Genomic DNA, 14,073 nt, shown 5'->3' on the forward strand with positions numbered 1-14,073 from the left:
CATGCGGCTACGGCTTACGTGGTGGAAGTATACGGCGTGCCGGTGCCGCGGCCGGCGGTCAAGTTTGCTCTGTTTCCTCGCCACATTGCTGGTGTACGCCCATGCTACCTCTTTCGGATTCCTTTTCACTGGAAGCACACACTCGCCTTGCTGCGCCGTTCCCCCCCCCCCCCCCCTACCGTTTCTTCACTGAATGTTAATTGAAGGTCCATCGATGATGGTGTTTATCTTTCACTCGGCCTTTTGTGTTTTTGGCTTCAAGGATTTTGGCATGAGAACACACTTTACTTTTGCAGTCCAGTAACATGGTATAGAAATGTCCAGCAAAGACACATGATCCTCAAAACTTGGTAGGACATTAATCTGTATTTTCACAACAATTGTTCTTGACAATCATGAAATATAAGCATCACTACCAAAAAATAGTACTATAAATCTTGTGGTTGGAGTCACGGGCATCCGAGCTTCATGGCCAAAACATAGTACCACAATTGGTAGGACATAAGAGCATCTACAGTTGCCATGGGCAAATCCAGCCCTTCAAACGCCCGCGGACGCATCCGAGCGCGTGCGTGGGCATTGACCGGGCACCCCTCAAATAATGTAATCCACATCCGGTCACCTCAATTATCATATCTCAAATCCATACAAACTCATGCAACTATGTCGATGCACACACATCGTTCGGCTACTTCATCACTACTAACTAAACATGCCATCGGACTGCCAAAATTTGGCATGCTTGGCTATGGTGGAGTTCATCCACGGCTGCCCCTGCCCTTCTCGCCGCCCTTGCCGCCCTTCTCGCGGAAGTACCGGTCGAAGACGCAGTACGGATCGAGCCGATCTGCTCGTCGCCGGAGCTGTCCTCCCGTCGCTGTCCTCCTTCTCCTCCTTCGGTGGCAGTCCGTGCTACTTCTTGAGCTTGCGTTGGTTTTCCCTTGAAGAGGAAAGGGTGATGCAGCAAAGTAGAGGTAAGTATTTTCCTCTGTTAAGAACCAAGGTATCAATCCAGTAGGAGAAACACGCAAGTCCCCAATATATGCACCTACACAAACAATCAAACACTTGCACCCAACGCGATAAAGGGGTTGTCAATCCCTTCACGGTCACTTGCAAAGGTGAGATCTGATAGAGATAGATATAAAAAATTACTAAAACATAAAAGTAAATAAAAGTAAATAAATTGCAGCAAGATATTTTTGGTATATAGATCTGAAAATATATGAAAGAAAATAGACACGAGGGCCATAGGTTTCACTAGAGGCTTCTCTCTTGAAGGCAAAAATAATACGGTGGGTGAACAAATTACTGTCGAGCAATTGATAGAAAAGCGCAAAGTTATGACGATATCCAAGGCAATGATTATGCATATAGGCATCACGTCCGTGTCAAGTAGACCGACTCCTGCCTGCATCTACTACTATTACTCCACACATCGACCGCTATTCAGCATGCATCTAGAGCATTAAGTTCATAAAGAACGGAGTAACGCCTTAAGTAAGATGACATGATGTAAAGGGATAAACTCAAGCAATATGATGAAAACCCCTTCTTTTTACCCTTGATGGCAACAATACAATACGTGTCTCGCTACCCCTACTTTGTCACTGGGTGAAATCACGCAAGATTGAACCCAAAACTAAGCACCTCTCCCATTGCAAGAAAAACCAATCTTGTTGGCCAAAACAAACTGATAATTCGAAGAGAAATACAAAGATATCAAATCATGCATATAAGAATTCAAAGAAGATTCAAATAATATTCATAGATAAGCTGATCATAAATCTACAATTCATTGATCTCGACAAACACACCGCAAAAGAAGATTACATCGGATAGATCTCCAAGAACATCGAGGAGAACATGGTATTGAGAATCCAAGAGAGAGAAGAAGCCATCTAGCTACTTGCTATGGACCCTAGGTCTGTGGTAAACTACTCACGCTTCATCGGAGGGGCAACAGAGTTGATGTAGATGCCCTTCGTGATCGAATCCTCCTCCGGCAGGATGCCGGAAAAGGCCCCAAGATGGGATCTCACGGGAATAGAAGGTTACGGCAGCGGAAAAGTATTTTGGTGGACGCTTCTGTTAATAATGGAATATTTGAGGATTCATAGAACTCAGAGGGAGGTCAGTGGATTCTTGAGGGTCCCACAAGCCAGGGGGCGCCCCCCTCCCCAGGGCGCGCCCTGGAGGATTGTGGAGTCCTCGGGACTCTTCTGATTTGGCCTCCAAGCTCCGTGGATGTCTTCTAGTCCAAAAAAATCATCATAAAGTTTTATTTCGTTTGCACTCCGTTTGATATTCCGTTTCTGTAAAACTCAAAAACAAGTAAAAAAACAGAAACTGGCACTGGGCTCTAGGTTAATAAGTTAGTCCCAGAAATAATATAAAATAGCATATTAATATATATGAAACATCCAAAACAGATAATATAATAGCATGAAACAATAAAAAATTATAGATACGTTGGAGACGTATCAAGCATCCCCAAGCTTAATTACTACTCGTCCTCGAGTAGGTAAATGATAAAAAAACAGAATTTTTGATGTGGAATGCTACGTAACATATTTATCCATGTAATTTTCTTTATTGTGGCATGAATGTTCAGATCCATAAGATTCAAAACAAAAGTTTAATATTGACATAAAAACAATAATACTTCAGCATACTAATAAAGCAATCATGTCTTCTCAAAATAACATGGCCAAAGAAAGTTACCCCTACAAAATCATATAGTCTGGCTATGCTCCATCTTCATCACACAAAGTATTAAATCATGCACAACCCCGATGACAAGCCAAGCAATTGTTTCATACTTTTGATGTTCTCAAACCTTTTCAACTTTCACGCAATACATGAGCGTAAGCCATGGATATAACACTATAGGTGGAATAGAATATGATGGTTGTGGAGAATACAAAAAGAAGGAGATAGTCTCACGTTAACTAGGCGTATCAACGGGCTATGGAGATGCCCATAAATAGATATCAATGTGAGTGAGTAGGGATTGCCATGCAACGGATGCACTAGAGCTATAAGTGTATGAAAACTCAAAAAGAAACTAAGTGGGTGTGCATCCAACTCACTTGCTCATGAAGACCTAGGGCAATTTGAGGAAGCCCATCATTGGAATATACAAACCAAGTTATATAACAAAAAATTCCCACTAGTATACGAAAGTGACAACATAAGAGACTCTCTATCATGAAGATCATGGTGCTACTTTGAAGCACAAGTGTGGAAAAAGGATAGTAACATTGTCCCTTCTCTCTTTTCTCTCATTTTTTTGGTGGGATTCTTTGGCCTCTTTTATTTTTTTGTAAAGTACGGAGACTCATCCCAACTTGTGAGAGAATCATAGCTTCCATCATCCTTTCCTCACATGGGATAATGCTCTAATAATGATGATCAACACACTTTTATTTACTTACAACTCAAGAATTACAACTCGATACTTAGAACAAAATATGACTCTATATGAATGGCTCCGGCGGTGTACCGAGATGTGCAATGATCTAGCATAGAAATAACATCAAAACATCAAGCTAGCTATCTTACTATCATGCAAAGCAATACGCAATGATGGTGCGTGTCATAATAAAACGGAACGGTGGAAGTTGCATGGCAATATATCTCGAAATGGCTATGGAAATGCCATAATAGGTAGGCATGGTGGCTGTTTTGAGGAAGGTATATTATGGGTGTGATGCACCGGCGAAAGTTGCACGGTACTAGAGAGGCTAGCAATGGTGGAAAGGTGAGAGTGCATATAATCCATGGACTCAACATTAGTCATAAAGAACTCACATACTTATTGAAAAAATCTATTAGTCATTGAAACAAAGTACTATGCACATGCTAGTAGGGGGATAGATTGGTAGGAAAAGACCATCGCTCATCCCCAACCGCCACTCATAAGGAAGACAATCAATAACTAAATCATGCTCCGATTTCATCACGTAACGGTTCACCATACGTGCATGCTACGGGAATCACAAACTTTAACACAAGTATTCCTAGTAATCCACAATTACTCACTAGCATGACTCTAGTATCACCATCTTTATATCTCGAAACAATCATAAGGAATCAAACTTCACATAGTATTCAACGCACTTTACATGAAAGTTTTTATTATATCCCTCTTGGATACCCATCACATTAGGACTAAATTCATAACCAAAGCAAATTAACATGCTATTTAGAGAGACTCTAAAAATAATATAAGTGAAGCATGATAGTTCAACAACCAATAAAGCCACCGCCGTGCTCTAAAATGATATAAGTGAAGCACTACAGCAAAATGACCTAGCTCAAAAAATATAAGTGAAGCACATAGAGTATTCTAATAAATTCACGATTCATGAATGTCCCTCTCAAAAGGTGTGTACAGCAAGGATGATTGTGTCAGACTAAAAATCAAAGACTCATATCATACAAGATGCTCCAAGCAAGACACATATCATGTGGTGAATAAAAATATAGCCTCAAGTAAATTTACCGATAGACGAAGATGAAAGAGGGGATGCCATCCGAGGCATCCCAAAGCTTAGATGGTTGGTTGTCCTTGAATATTACCTTGGGGTGCCTTGGGCATCCCCAAGCTTACGCTCTTTCCACTCCTTATTCCGTAGTCCATCAAATCTTTACCCAAAACTTGAAAACTTCGCAACACAAAACTCAACAGAAAACTTATGAGATCCGTTAGTATAAGAAAATAAATCACCACTTTTTGGTAATGTTGTGAACTCATTCTTTATTTATATTGGTGTAATATCTACTGTATTCCAACTTCTCCATGGTTCATACCCCCCGATGCTACCCGTAGATTCATTAAAATAAGCAAACAACACACAGAAAACAGAATCTGTCAAAAACATAACAGTCTGTAGCAATCTGGAAACTTCGTATACTTCTGTAACTCCAAAAATTCTGAAAAGTTACTACAACCTGGGAAATTTGTATATAAATCTTGTATAAAAAAATTCAGATCAAAATCACGCTTATGTGATTTGTTAAAATTGTTTTACTGGGTGCAAAAGTTTCTGTTTTTCAGCAAGATCAAATCAACTATCACCCAACGTGATCCCAAAGGCTTTACTTGGCACAAACACTAATTAAAACATAAAAAACATAATCATAACAGTAGCATAATTGTGCAAACACTCAAGAACATAAAGAAAAAGACAAAAAAAAATTGTTCATTGGGTTGCCTCCCAACAAGCGCTATCGTTTTATGCCCCTAGCTAGGCATAATGCATAGATCTAAGTGTTGTCATCTTTATTTCTAGATCCACAAGATGCCCTCATGATTGATTCATATGGTGGCTTAAATCTTGTTCTTGGGAAGTGTTCCATACCCTTCCTTAGTGGAAATTGAAATTTAATATTGCCTTCTTTCATATCAATAATGGCACCAATAGTACGTAAGAATGGTCTATCAAGTATAATTGGACAAGACGGATTGCAATCAATATCAAGAACAATAAAAACTATGGGCACATAATTCCTATTTGCAAGAATAAGAACATCATTAATTCTTCCCAAAGGCGTTTTAATAGTAGAATCCGCCAAGTGCAAATTTAAAGAACATTCTTCAATATCGGTAAGACCAAGCACATCACATAAAGATTTCGGAATTGTAGAAACACTAGCACCCAAATCACATAAAGCAAAACAGTCATAATTTTTAATCTTGACTTTGATAGGAGGTTCCCATTCATCATGTAATTTTCTAGGAATTGAAATCTCTAATTCCAACTTTTCTTCCAAAGCTTTCATAATAGCATCAACGATATGTTTATCAAAAACTTTATTTTGTTCATAAGCATGGGGTGAATTTATCATGGATTGCAACAAAGAAATACAATTAATCAAAGAGCAATTATCATAATTAAAGTCTTTGTAATCCAAAAGAGTGGGCACATCACTAGTTAAAGTTTTGACCTCTCCAAACCCACTTTTATCAATTTTGTCAACAAGATTCTCACCCTCCAAATTATCAGGACGCCTTCTGGCTAAAGTTGACTCTTCTTCGGTCCCTTAATAATCAATTTTAATTTTATTAAACAAAGAATCAATAGAAGAAACACCAATCATTTTAATATCTTCATCATTTTTATGAAAGCAATCACTAGAAAACGCCTTTTCTAAAAATTCTCTTTTAGCTCTAAGCATAGCGGTTCTTTTCTTACTTTCATCCATAGAAACATATAAAGCCTTAATTGATTCCTCAACCCTAGGCACAACAATTTTCATCTTGAGATTTTGTACATCATGAGAAATTCTATCAATGCTTCTAGACATATCATCAATCTTACTCAACTTTTCTTTTATCGTAGTATTAAAATTCTTTTGAGCATTGGTAAATTCTTTAATATTATTATCAAGATCAGAGGTGTTCCTATTATTATTATAATAATGATTACCATAGGAATTACCATAATTATTAGAGAAATTTCCTGAAAAAGGTCTTGGATTAAAATTAGCTTTATAAGCATTGTTATTAAAATTGTTTCGCGAAACAAAATTCACATCTACGGCATCACTATTTTGCTCAATCAATGTAGACAAAGGCACATCATTAAGATCAATAGGAGCACTTTTATTAGAAAACAACTTCATAAGAGCATCAACTTTTTTCACTCAAAGAATTTATTTCCTCACCGAATTAGCCTTTTTACTAGTAGGAGCTCTTTCGATATGCCATTGTGAATAATTTGCCATAATATAATCAAGAAATTTAGTAGCTTCACCCAACATAATTTCCATAAAAGTACCACCCGCGATGGAATCAAAAGATTTCTAGAAACAAAATTCAATCCCGCATAAAAAATTTGTATGATCATCCAAAGATTTAAACCATGAGTAGGACACTTTCTTAGCATCAATTTCATTCTTTCCCAAGATTGCGCAACATGTTCATGCTCAGGTTGCTTAAAATTCATGATTTGTGTCCTAGGGAAATACTTTTTGTGGGCGGAAATACTTAGTAATAAAAGCATCTTTGCACTTATCCCAAGAATCGATACTATTGCGAGGCAAAGAAGAAAACCAAATTTTTGCATGATCTCGCAAAGAAAACGGGAATAATTTCAACTTCACAATATCATTGTCCACATCTTTTTTATTTTGCATATCGCATAATTCCACAAATGTGTTAAGATGGGACGCGACATCCTCATTAGGAGTACCGGTAAATTGATCTTTCATAACAATATTCAACAAATCGGCATTAATATCACAAGACTCCACACTAGTGGCGGGAGGAGTGATGATGTCTGCTAGGACTACGTCGGTATTTCCCCCAAGAGGAGAGGATGATGTAGCACAACGATGGTTGGTATTTCCCTCAGTTATGAAACCAAGGTATCGAACCAGTAGGAGAACCAAGCAACAAAACATAAACAACCCCTGCACACAAATAACAACCACTCGCAACCCGACGTGTTAAAGGGGTTGTCAATCCCTTTCGGGTAACGGCGCCAAAAATTGGCGAGGAGATGGGAGAAAATTGTAATAGATTGAAATAATAGATTGCAAATAAAATAAAGTGCAGCAAAGTATTTTTGTGTTTTTGGTTTAATAGATCTGAATAAAAAACGCAAAGGAAAAGTAGATCGCAAGGCAAATATATGAGAAAGAAGACCCGGGGGCCGTAGGTTTCACTAGTGGCTTCTCTCGAGAAAAAATAGCAAACGGTGGGTAAACAAATTACTGTTGGGCAATTGATAGAACTTCAAATAATTATGACGATATCCAGGCAATGATCATTACATAGGCATCATGTCCAAGATTAGTAGACCGACTCCTGCCTGCATCTACTACTATTACTCCACACATCGACCGCTATCCAGCATGCATCTAGTGTATTAAGTTCATGGAAAAACGGAGTAATGCAATAAGAACGATGACATGATGTAGACAAGATCCATTTATCTATTGCGGCAGCTATTAGATCTCGTCTTTTTATCCTTAGTAGCAACGATACATACGTGTCGGTTCCCTTTCTGTCACTGGGATCAAGCACCGTAAGATCGAACCCACTACCAGGCACCTCTTCCCATTGCAAGACAAATAGATCAAGTTGGCCAAACAAAACCCAAATACCGGAGAAGAAATATGAGGCTATAAGAGATCACACATATAAGAGATCAAAGAAACTCAAATAACTTTCATGGATATAAAAATATATGACTGATCATAAACTCGAAGTTCATCAGATGCCAACAAACACACCGCAAAAGGACTTACATCATATGGATCTCCAAGAGACCATTGTATTGAGAATCAAAAGAGAAAGAGGAAGCCATCTAGCTACTAACTACGGACCCGAAGGTCTACAAAGAACTACTCATGCATCATCGGAGAGGCACCAATGGGAGTGGTGAACCCCTCTGTGACGGTGTCTAGATTGGATCTGGTGGTTCTGAACTCTGCGGCGGCTGGATGAATATTTCGTCGACTCCCCTAGGGTTCTGGTATTTTTGGGGTATTTATAGAGCAAAGAGGCGGTCCGGGGGGGGGGGGCACCCGAGGTGGGCACAACCCACCAGGGCGCGCCTGGGCCTCTTGGCGTGCCCTGGTGGGTTTTCCCCTCCTCAGGACTCCCCCAGGTGCAACCAGGGCCCAACTTCTTCTTTCTGGCCCATTAAAAATCTCCATAAAGTTTCGGGGCATTTGGACTCCGTTTGATATTGATTTCCTGCGATGTAAAAAACATAGAAAAAACAGCAACTGGCACTTGGCACTATGTCAATAGGTTAGTACCAAAAAATGATATAAAATGACTATAAAATGATTATAAAACATCCAAGATTAATAATAAAACAACATGGAACAATAATAAATTATAGATACGTTGGAGACGTATCAGCATCCCCAAGCTTAACTCCTGCTCGTCCTCGAGTAGGTAAGTGATAAAAACGGAATTTTTAATGTGGAGTGATGTTCATCAAGTCATATTATATTCTTTTCTTTATAGCATGGACATTTGGACTTTTATGTGATTCAAAGCAATAGTCTAGTTTTGATATAATAGTTTAGATACTCAAGCATATCAACAAGCAACCATGTCTTTCAAAATATCAATGCTAAAACAAGTTATCCCTAGTCCATCATGCTCAAACATTGATCCATTCATGAAACACACTCGAATATTAGCTACACCCAATACTTAAGCATGATCATATTGCCTCTTAGTTGGTGCTTTTATAAGAGAAGATGAAGACTCAAATTCAAAATAAAAATTGCATAAAGTAAAAGAAAGGCCCTTCGCAGAGGGAAGTAGGGATTTGTAGAGGTGCCAGAGCTCAAAGCAAAAAATAGAGATAAAAACATTTTGGGAGGTGTATCCATCTCACCAACGAAAACGACTTAGAGTTCCGAACACTTTCCATGCTAGATATGCCATAGGCGGTTCCCAAACAGAAAATAAAGTTTATTCCCTTTTCCAGCATACTTTCATTTTCCATGGCTAGCCGAATCCACGGTTGCCTTCCATACCAACACTTTCCAAGGAATTTATTATTTGACAACATAAAGTAAATTCATTTTTGCAATTCGGGGCTGGGCATCCCTAAAACCTTTACCTTACTCTCGTGCAATGACAAGTGAATAAACACTCATCGTGAGAATAACACATCCAGCATGGAAAATATTAGCCACCCGTTACCGTTCCGCGAGCGAAACAAACACACAAAAGAGAAGTTTATTTTGAAAATTAGAGATGTCACATGCAAATTTGCTTAGAATGGCAAAAGAATACCGCATATAGGTAGATATAGTGGACTCATGTGGCAAAACTGGTTTAAAGGATTTTGGATGCACAAGTAGAGGTCATACTTGGTGCAAAATGAAGGCTAGCAAAAAGATTGAGAAGCGACCAACCAAGAAATGAATAATCTCATAAGCAAGCATTAAGCATAATTAACACCGAATAATGCACCACAAGTAGGATATAATTTTCATTGCATGATTATTGACTTACGTGCATGCATAGGGAATCACAAACCTTAACACCAATATTCTTACTTAAGCACAATTACTCATCAACATAATTCACATATCACATCATCATATCTCAAAACTATTACTAAGAATCAAGTTTATTTTGTCCAATGATCTTCATGACATTTTTATTTATTTTATCCTTCTTGGATATCTATCACTTTGGGACTAATTTTCATGTGTTGCTTTTCATAAGCTCAAACAAATATAAGTGAAGATCATGAGCATAACAAATTTTCTTTCTCTCAAAATAATTTAACTGAAGCAAGAGAGAATTTCTTCAAAATTTTACTAACTCTCAAATAAATCTAAGTGAAGCAAGAGAGCATTTCTTCAAAAATACTAAGCACACCGTGCTCAAAAAGATACAAGTGAAGCACTAGAGCAAGTCCTAGCTCATAAAAGATTTAAGTGAAGCATAGCGAGCAATTCTAACAAGTCATGACATAATTTTGGCTGTCTCAAATAGGTGTGTCCAGCAAGGATTGATGACTTAAAACACAAAATAACACAAGCAAAGACACATATCATACAAGACGCTCCAAGCAAAACACATATCATGTGACGAATAAAAATATAGCCTCGAGTAAAATACCGATGGTTATTGGAAGAAAGCAGGGATGCCACTCGGGGGCATCCCCAAGCTTAGTTGGTTGCTCATTCTTGGATAATAGCTTGGGATGCCGGGGCATCCCCAAGCTTAGGCTCTTACATCCTTCTTTCATCCATCGTAAGATAACCCAAAACTTGAAAACTTCGATCACACAAAACTCAACAAAACCTTCGTGAGATCCGTTAGTAAAAGAAAGCAAACCACTACTATAAGTGCTGTATCAAACCTATTCATATTTTGTTTTTTTATTATATCTACTGTATTCCAAATTTTCTATGGCAAAAACTCATCAAAGAAAACCATAGAGCCATCAAAATAAGCACACAACACAAAGAAAACAGAATCTGCCAAAACAGAACAATCTGTAGTAATCTGACACTTTCGAAAACTTATGTAACTCCAAAAATTCTGAAAAATTAGGACGACCAGGGTAATTTGTATATTAATCTTCTGCAAAAAGAATCAGGGCAGAAGCTCCTTTCTGTGATTTATGAAAATTATTTTCGTGAGCACAAAGTTTCTGTTTTTTTCAGCAAGGTCAAACAACTATCACCCGAGAAGATCCTAAAGGCTTTACTTGGCACAAACACTAATTAAAACACAAAAAACACAATCATACCAGTAGCATAATTGTGCAAACACACAAGAACAGAAAGTAAAAACCAAAATAAATTTTATTCATTGGGTTGCTTCCCAACAAGCGCTATAGTTTTACGCCCTTAGCTAGGCGTAAAGCAAGGATCTAAGTTTTGTCATCTTTGTCCAACTCTTCAATCAAACACTTAGAATCCCTTAAAGATTTAGCATTGAGATTTTCAATAACAACACTCCTAGGAATAAATTCAAAGATTTCATTCTTGCAAAAAGGATCTCTTATCATTTCAACAAAATGAGGGTGGATACTGATCATCTTAAGATCTCCTTTATTGCTATCACTAGAAGTTGCACCCTTGTTTTTGGATCTCCTAATCTTTACGGGAGTTTCCTCAATAATTTTAGTGGTAGTAAAAGCCGTGCTTAGATTACTAAAGATTTCTTCTATTCTTTCATGGATTAAAGTACCCCTCTCTTTTAACAACTTAAAAATATCGCCCGCTTTTGACCCAAGATTAGTGGCAAAATTATGCATCTTTTTATGTATAATTTCCATATGATCTTCAGTAAGCACTTTCTTTTCAATAGCATCTAGTCTTTCCATAACATGTTCAAGAGTCAATATTGTTCCATTAACCATTAGAGGTGGTGAGCCCACTAAATTTCCCATAGCATTAAGGGCATCAAAAGGAGGACTCATTAAGAAATTTCCACCGGTAATCGTATCAAGGACGAATCTATACCAAGTGGTGATGCCAATATAAAAACAGTGAAGAAGAACAACGGTAGATTGTTTACGAATAGATCTATTATGAGCATTGCAAATTCGATACCAAGCATCTTTTAAACTATCTCCTCCCCTTTGTTTAAAGTTGAGGACCTCGTCCTCGGGAGTGCAAGTAATACAGGTAGAACTATCCATAACGGCAAACAAGATTGCACACAAAAACAGATCTGGCAAGAAAACGGCGAACGAAAAAGAGAGGCGAATAAAACGGCAATTTTTTGTGAAGTGGGGGAGAGGAAAATGAGAGGCAAATGGCAAATAATGTAAATTGTGAGGAGATGATATTTGTGATTAGGAACCTGGTTATGTTGAAGATCCTCCCCGGCAACGGCGCCAGAAATTCCCTTGATGATCTCTACTAGGACTACGTCGGTATTTCCCCCAAGAGGAGAGGATGATGTAGCACAACGACGGTAGGTATTTCCCTCAGTTATGAAACCAAGGTATCGAACCAGTAGGAGAACCAAGCAACAAAACGTAAACAGCCCCTGCACACAAATAACAGCCACTCGCAACCCGACGTGTTAAAGGGGTTGTCAATCCCTTTCGGGTAACGGCGCCAAAAATTGGCGAGGAGACGGGAGAAAATTGTAATAGATTGAAATAATAGGTCTCAAATAAAATAAAGTGCAGCAAAGTATTTTTGTGTTTTTGGTTTAATGGATCTGAATAAAAAATGCATAGGAAAAGTAGATCGCAAGGCAAATATATGAGAAAGAAGACCCCGGGGTCGTAGGTTTCACTAGTGGCTTCTCTCGAGAAAAATAGCAAACAGTGGGTAAACAAATTATTGTTCGGGCCCTCTCTATGGAGGTAATACCCTACTTCCTGCTTGATTGATCTTGATGAATATGAGTATTACAAGAGTTGATCTACCTCGAGATCGTAATGGCTAAACCCTAGAAGTCTAGCCTGTATGACTATGATAATGAGTATTCTGATCTGGACTAAGCCCTTCGGTTTATATAGACACCGGAGGGATCTAGGGTTACATAAGGTCGGTTACAGAGAAAGGAATCTTCATATTTGGTCGCCAAGCTTGCCTTCCACGCCAGGGAGAGTCCCATCCGAACACGGGTGGAGTCTTCGGTCTTCGTATCTTCACAGCCCATCAGTCCGGCCCATGGCTAACAGGTCGGACGCCCGAGGACCCCTTAGTCCAGGACTCCCTCAGTAGCCCCTGAACCAGGCTTCAATGGCGAGGTGTCCGGCGCGCAGATTGTCTTCGGCATTGCAAGGCGGGTTCCTTTTTCCGATTACTCCAGAATAGTCTTCGGACGCAAAGAATGTATCCGGACCTGTAACACAAGCACCACACACAGCCGTAGAGAGTATAATATTTCACGAGTCTAATCCGCTGACAACTTTTTTGTAATGTGACATCACATCTACCCGGTCATTATTCTGAACCGTTTTCGCCTGCCGTTCCGCGTTTCGAGATGCGGTTTCCATTGGCACGTCTTGTCAAAGTAGAGATCGTGTCCCCTTATCGTGGGGTTCTCATCAATATGGGCGTGGGTAACCCAATCGTGCCGTTTGCACAGCCCTTGGGAATAGGCGAGTTTTAGGGCGAGTAGGGAGGCGTTTGATATTCACTGCCTTTATAAGGGGATAAGGATTCCCTTTCTTCACCCACGCCTTCTCTCTCTCTGCCCTTCCATTCTCGAGCTCCAGCGCCCAAGTTCTTGCCCTTTCCTCCCCAAGAAAGCATTCCACCATGTCCGGATCTGGAGGGCAAGGCAAATGGATGGCCTCCTCCATCAAGGAGAAGGACATCGCCAAGCTTTGAGAGGTCGGGTATCTGGCGAAAGAGATCACCCACCGGCTTCCAGCCAAGGGGCAAGTCGTCCCCACACCGAAGCCCAACGAGAGGGTGGTGTTCCTCCCTCATTTCGTCCGCGGGTTAGGGTTTCCACTCCACCCTTTCGTTCGCGGACTGATGTTCTACTACGGGCTAGACTTTCATGATCTAGCCCCGAACTCCTTCCTCAACATCTCGGCATTCATCGTCGTGTGCGAGGATTTCCTCCGCATCCAACCCCACTTCGGGCTGTGGCTCAAGATC

Source organism: Aegilops tauschii, chromosome 6 (assembly GCF_002575655.3).
Source record: "Aegilops tauschii subsp. strangulata cultivar AL8/78 chromosome 6, Aet v6.0, whole genome shotgun sequence".
NCBI lineage: Eukaryota > Viridiplantae > Streptophyta > Magnoliopsida > Poales > Poaceae > Aegilops > Aegilops tauschii.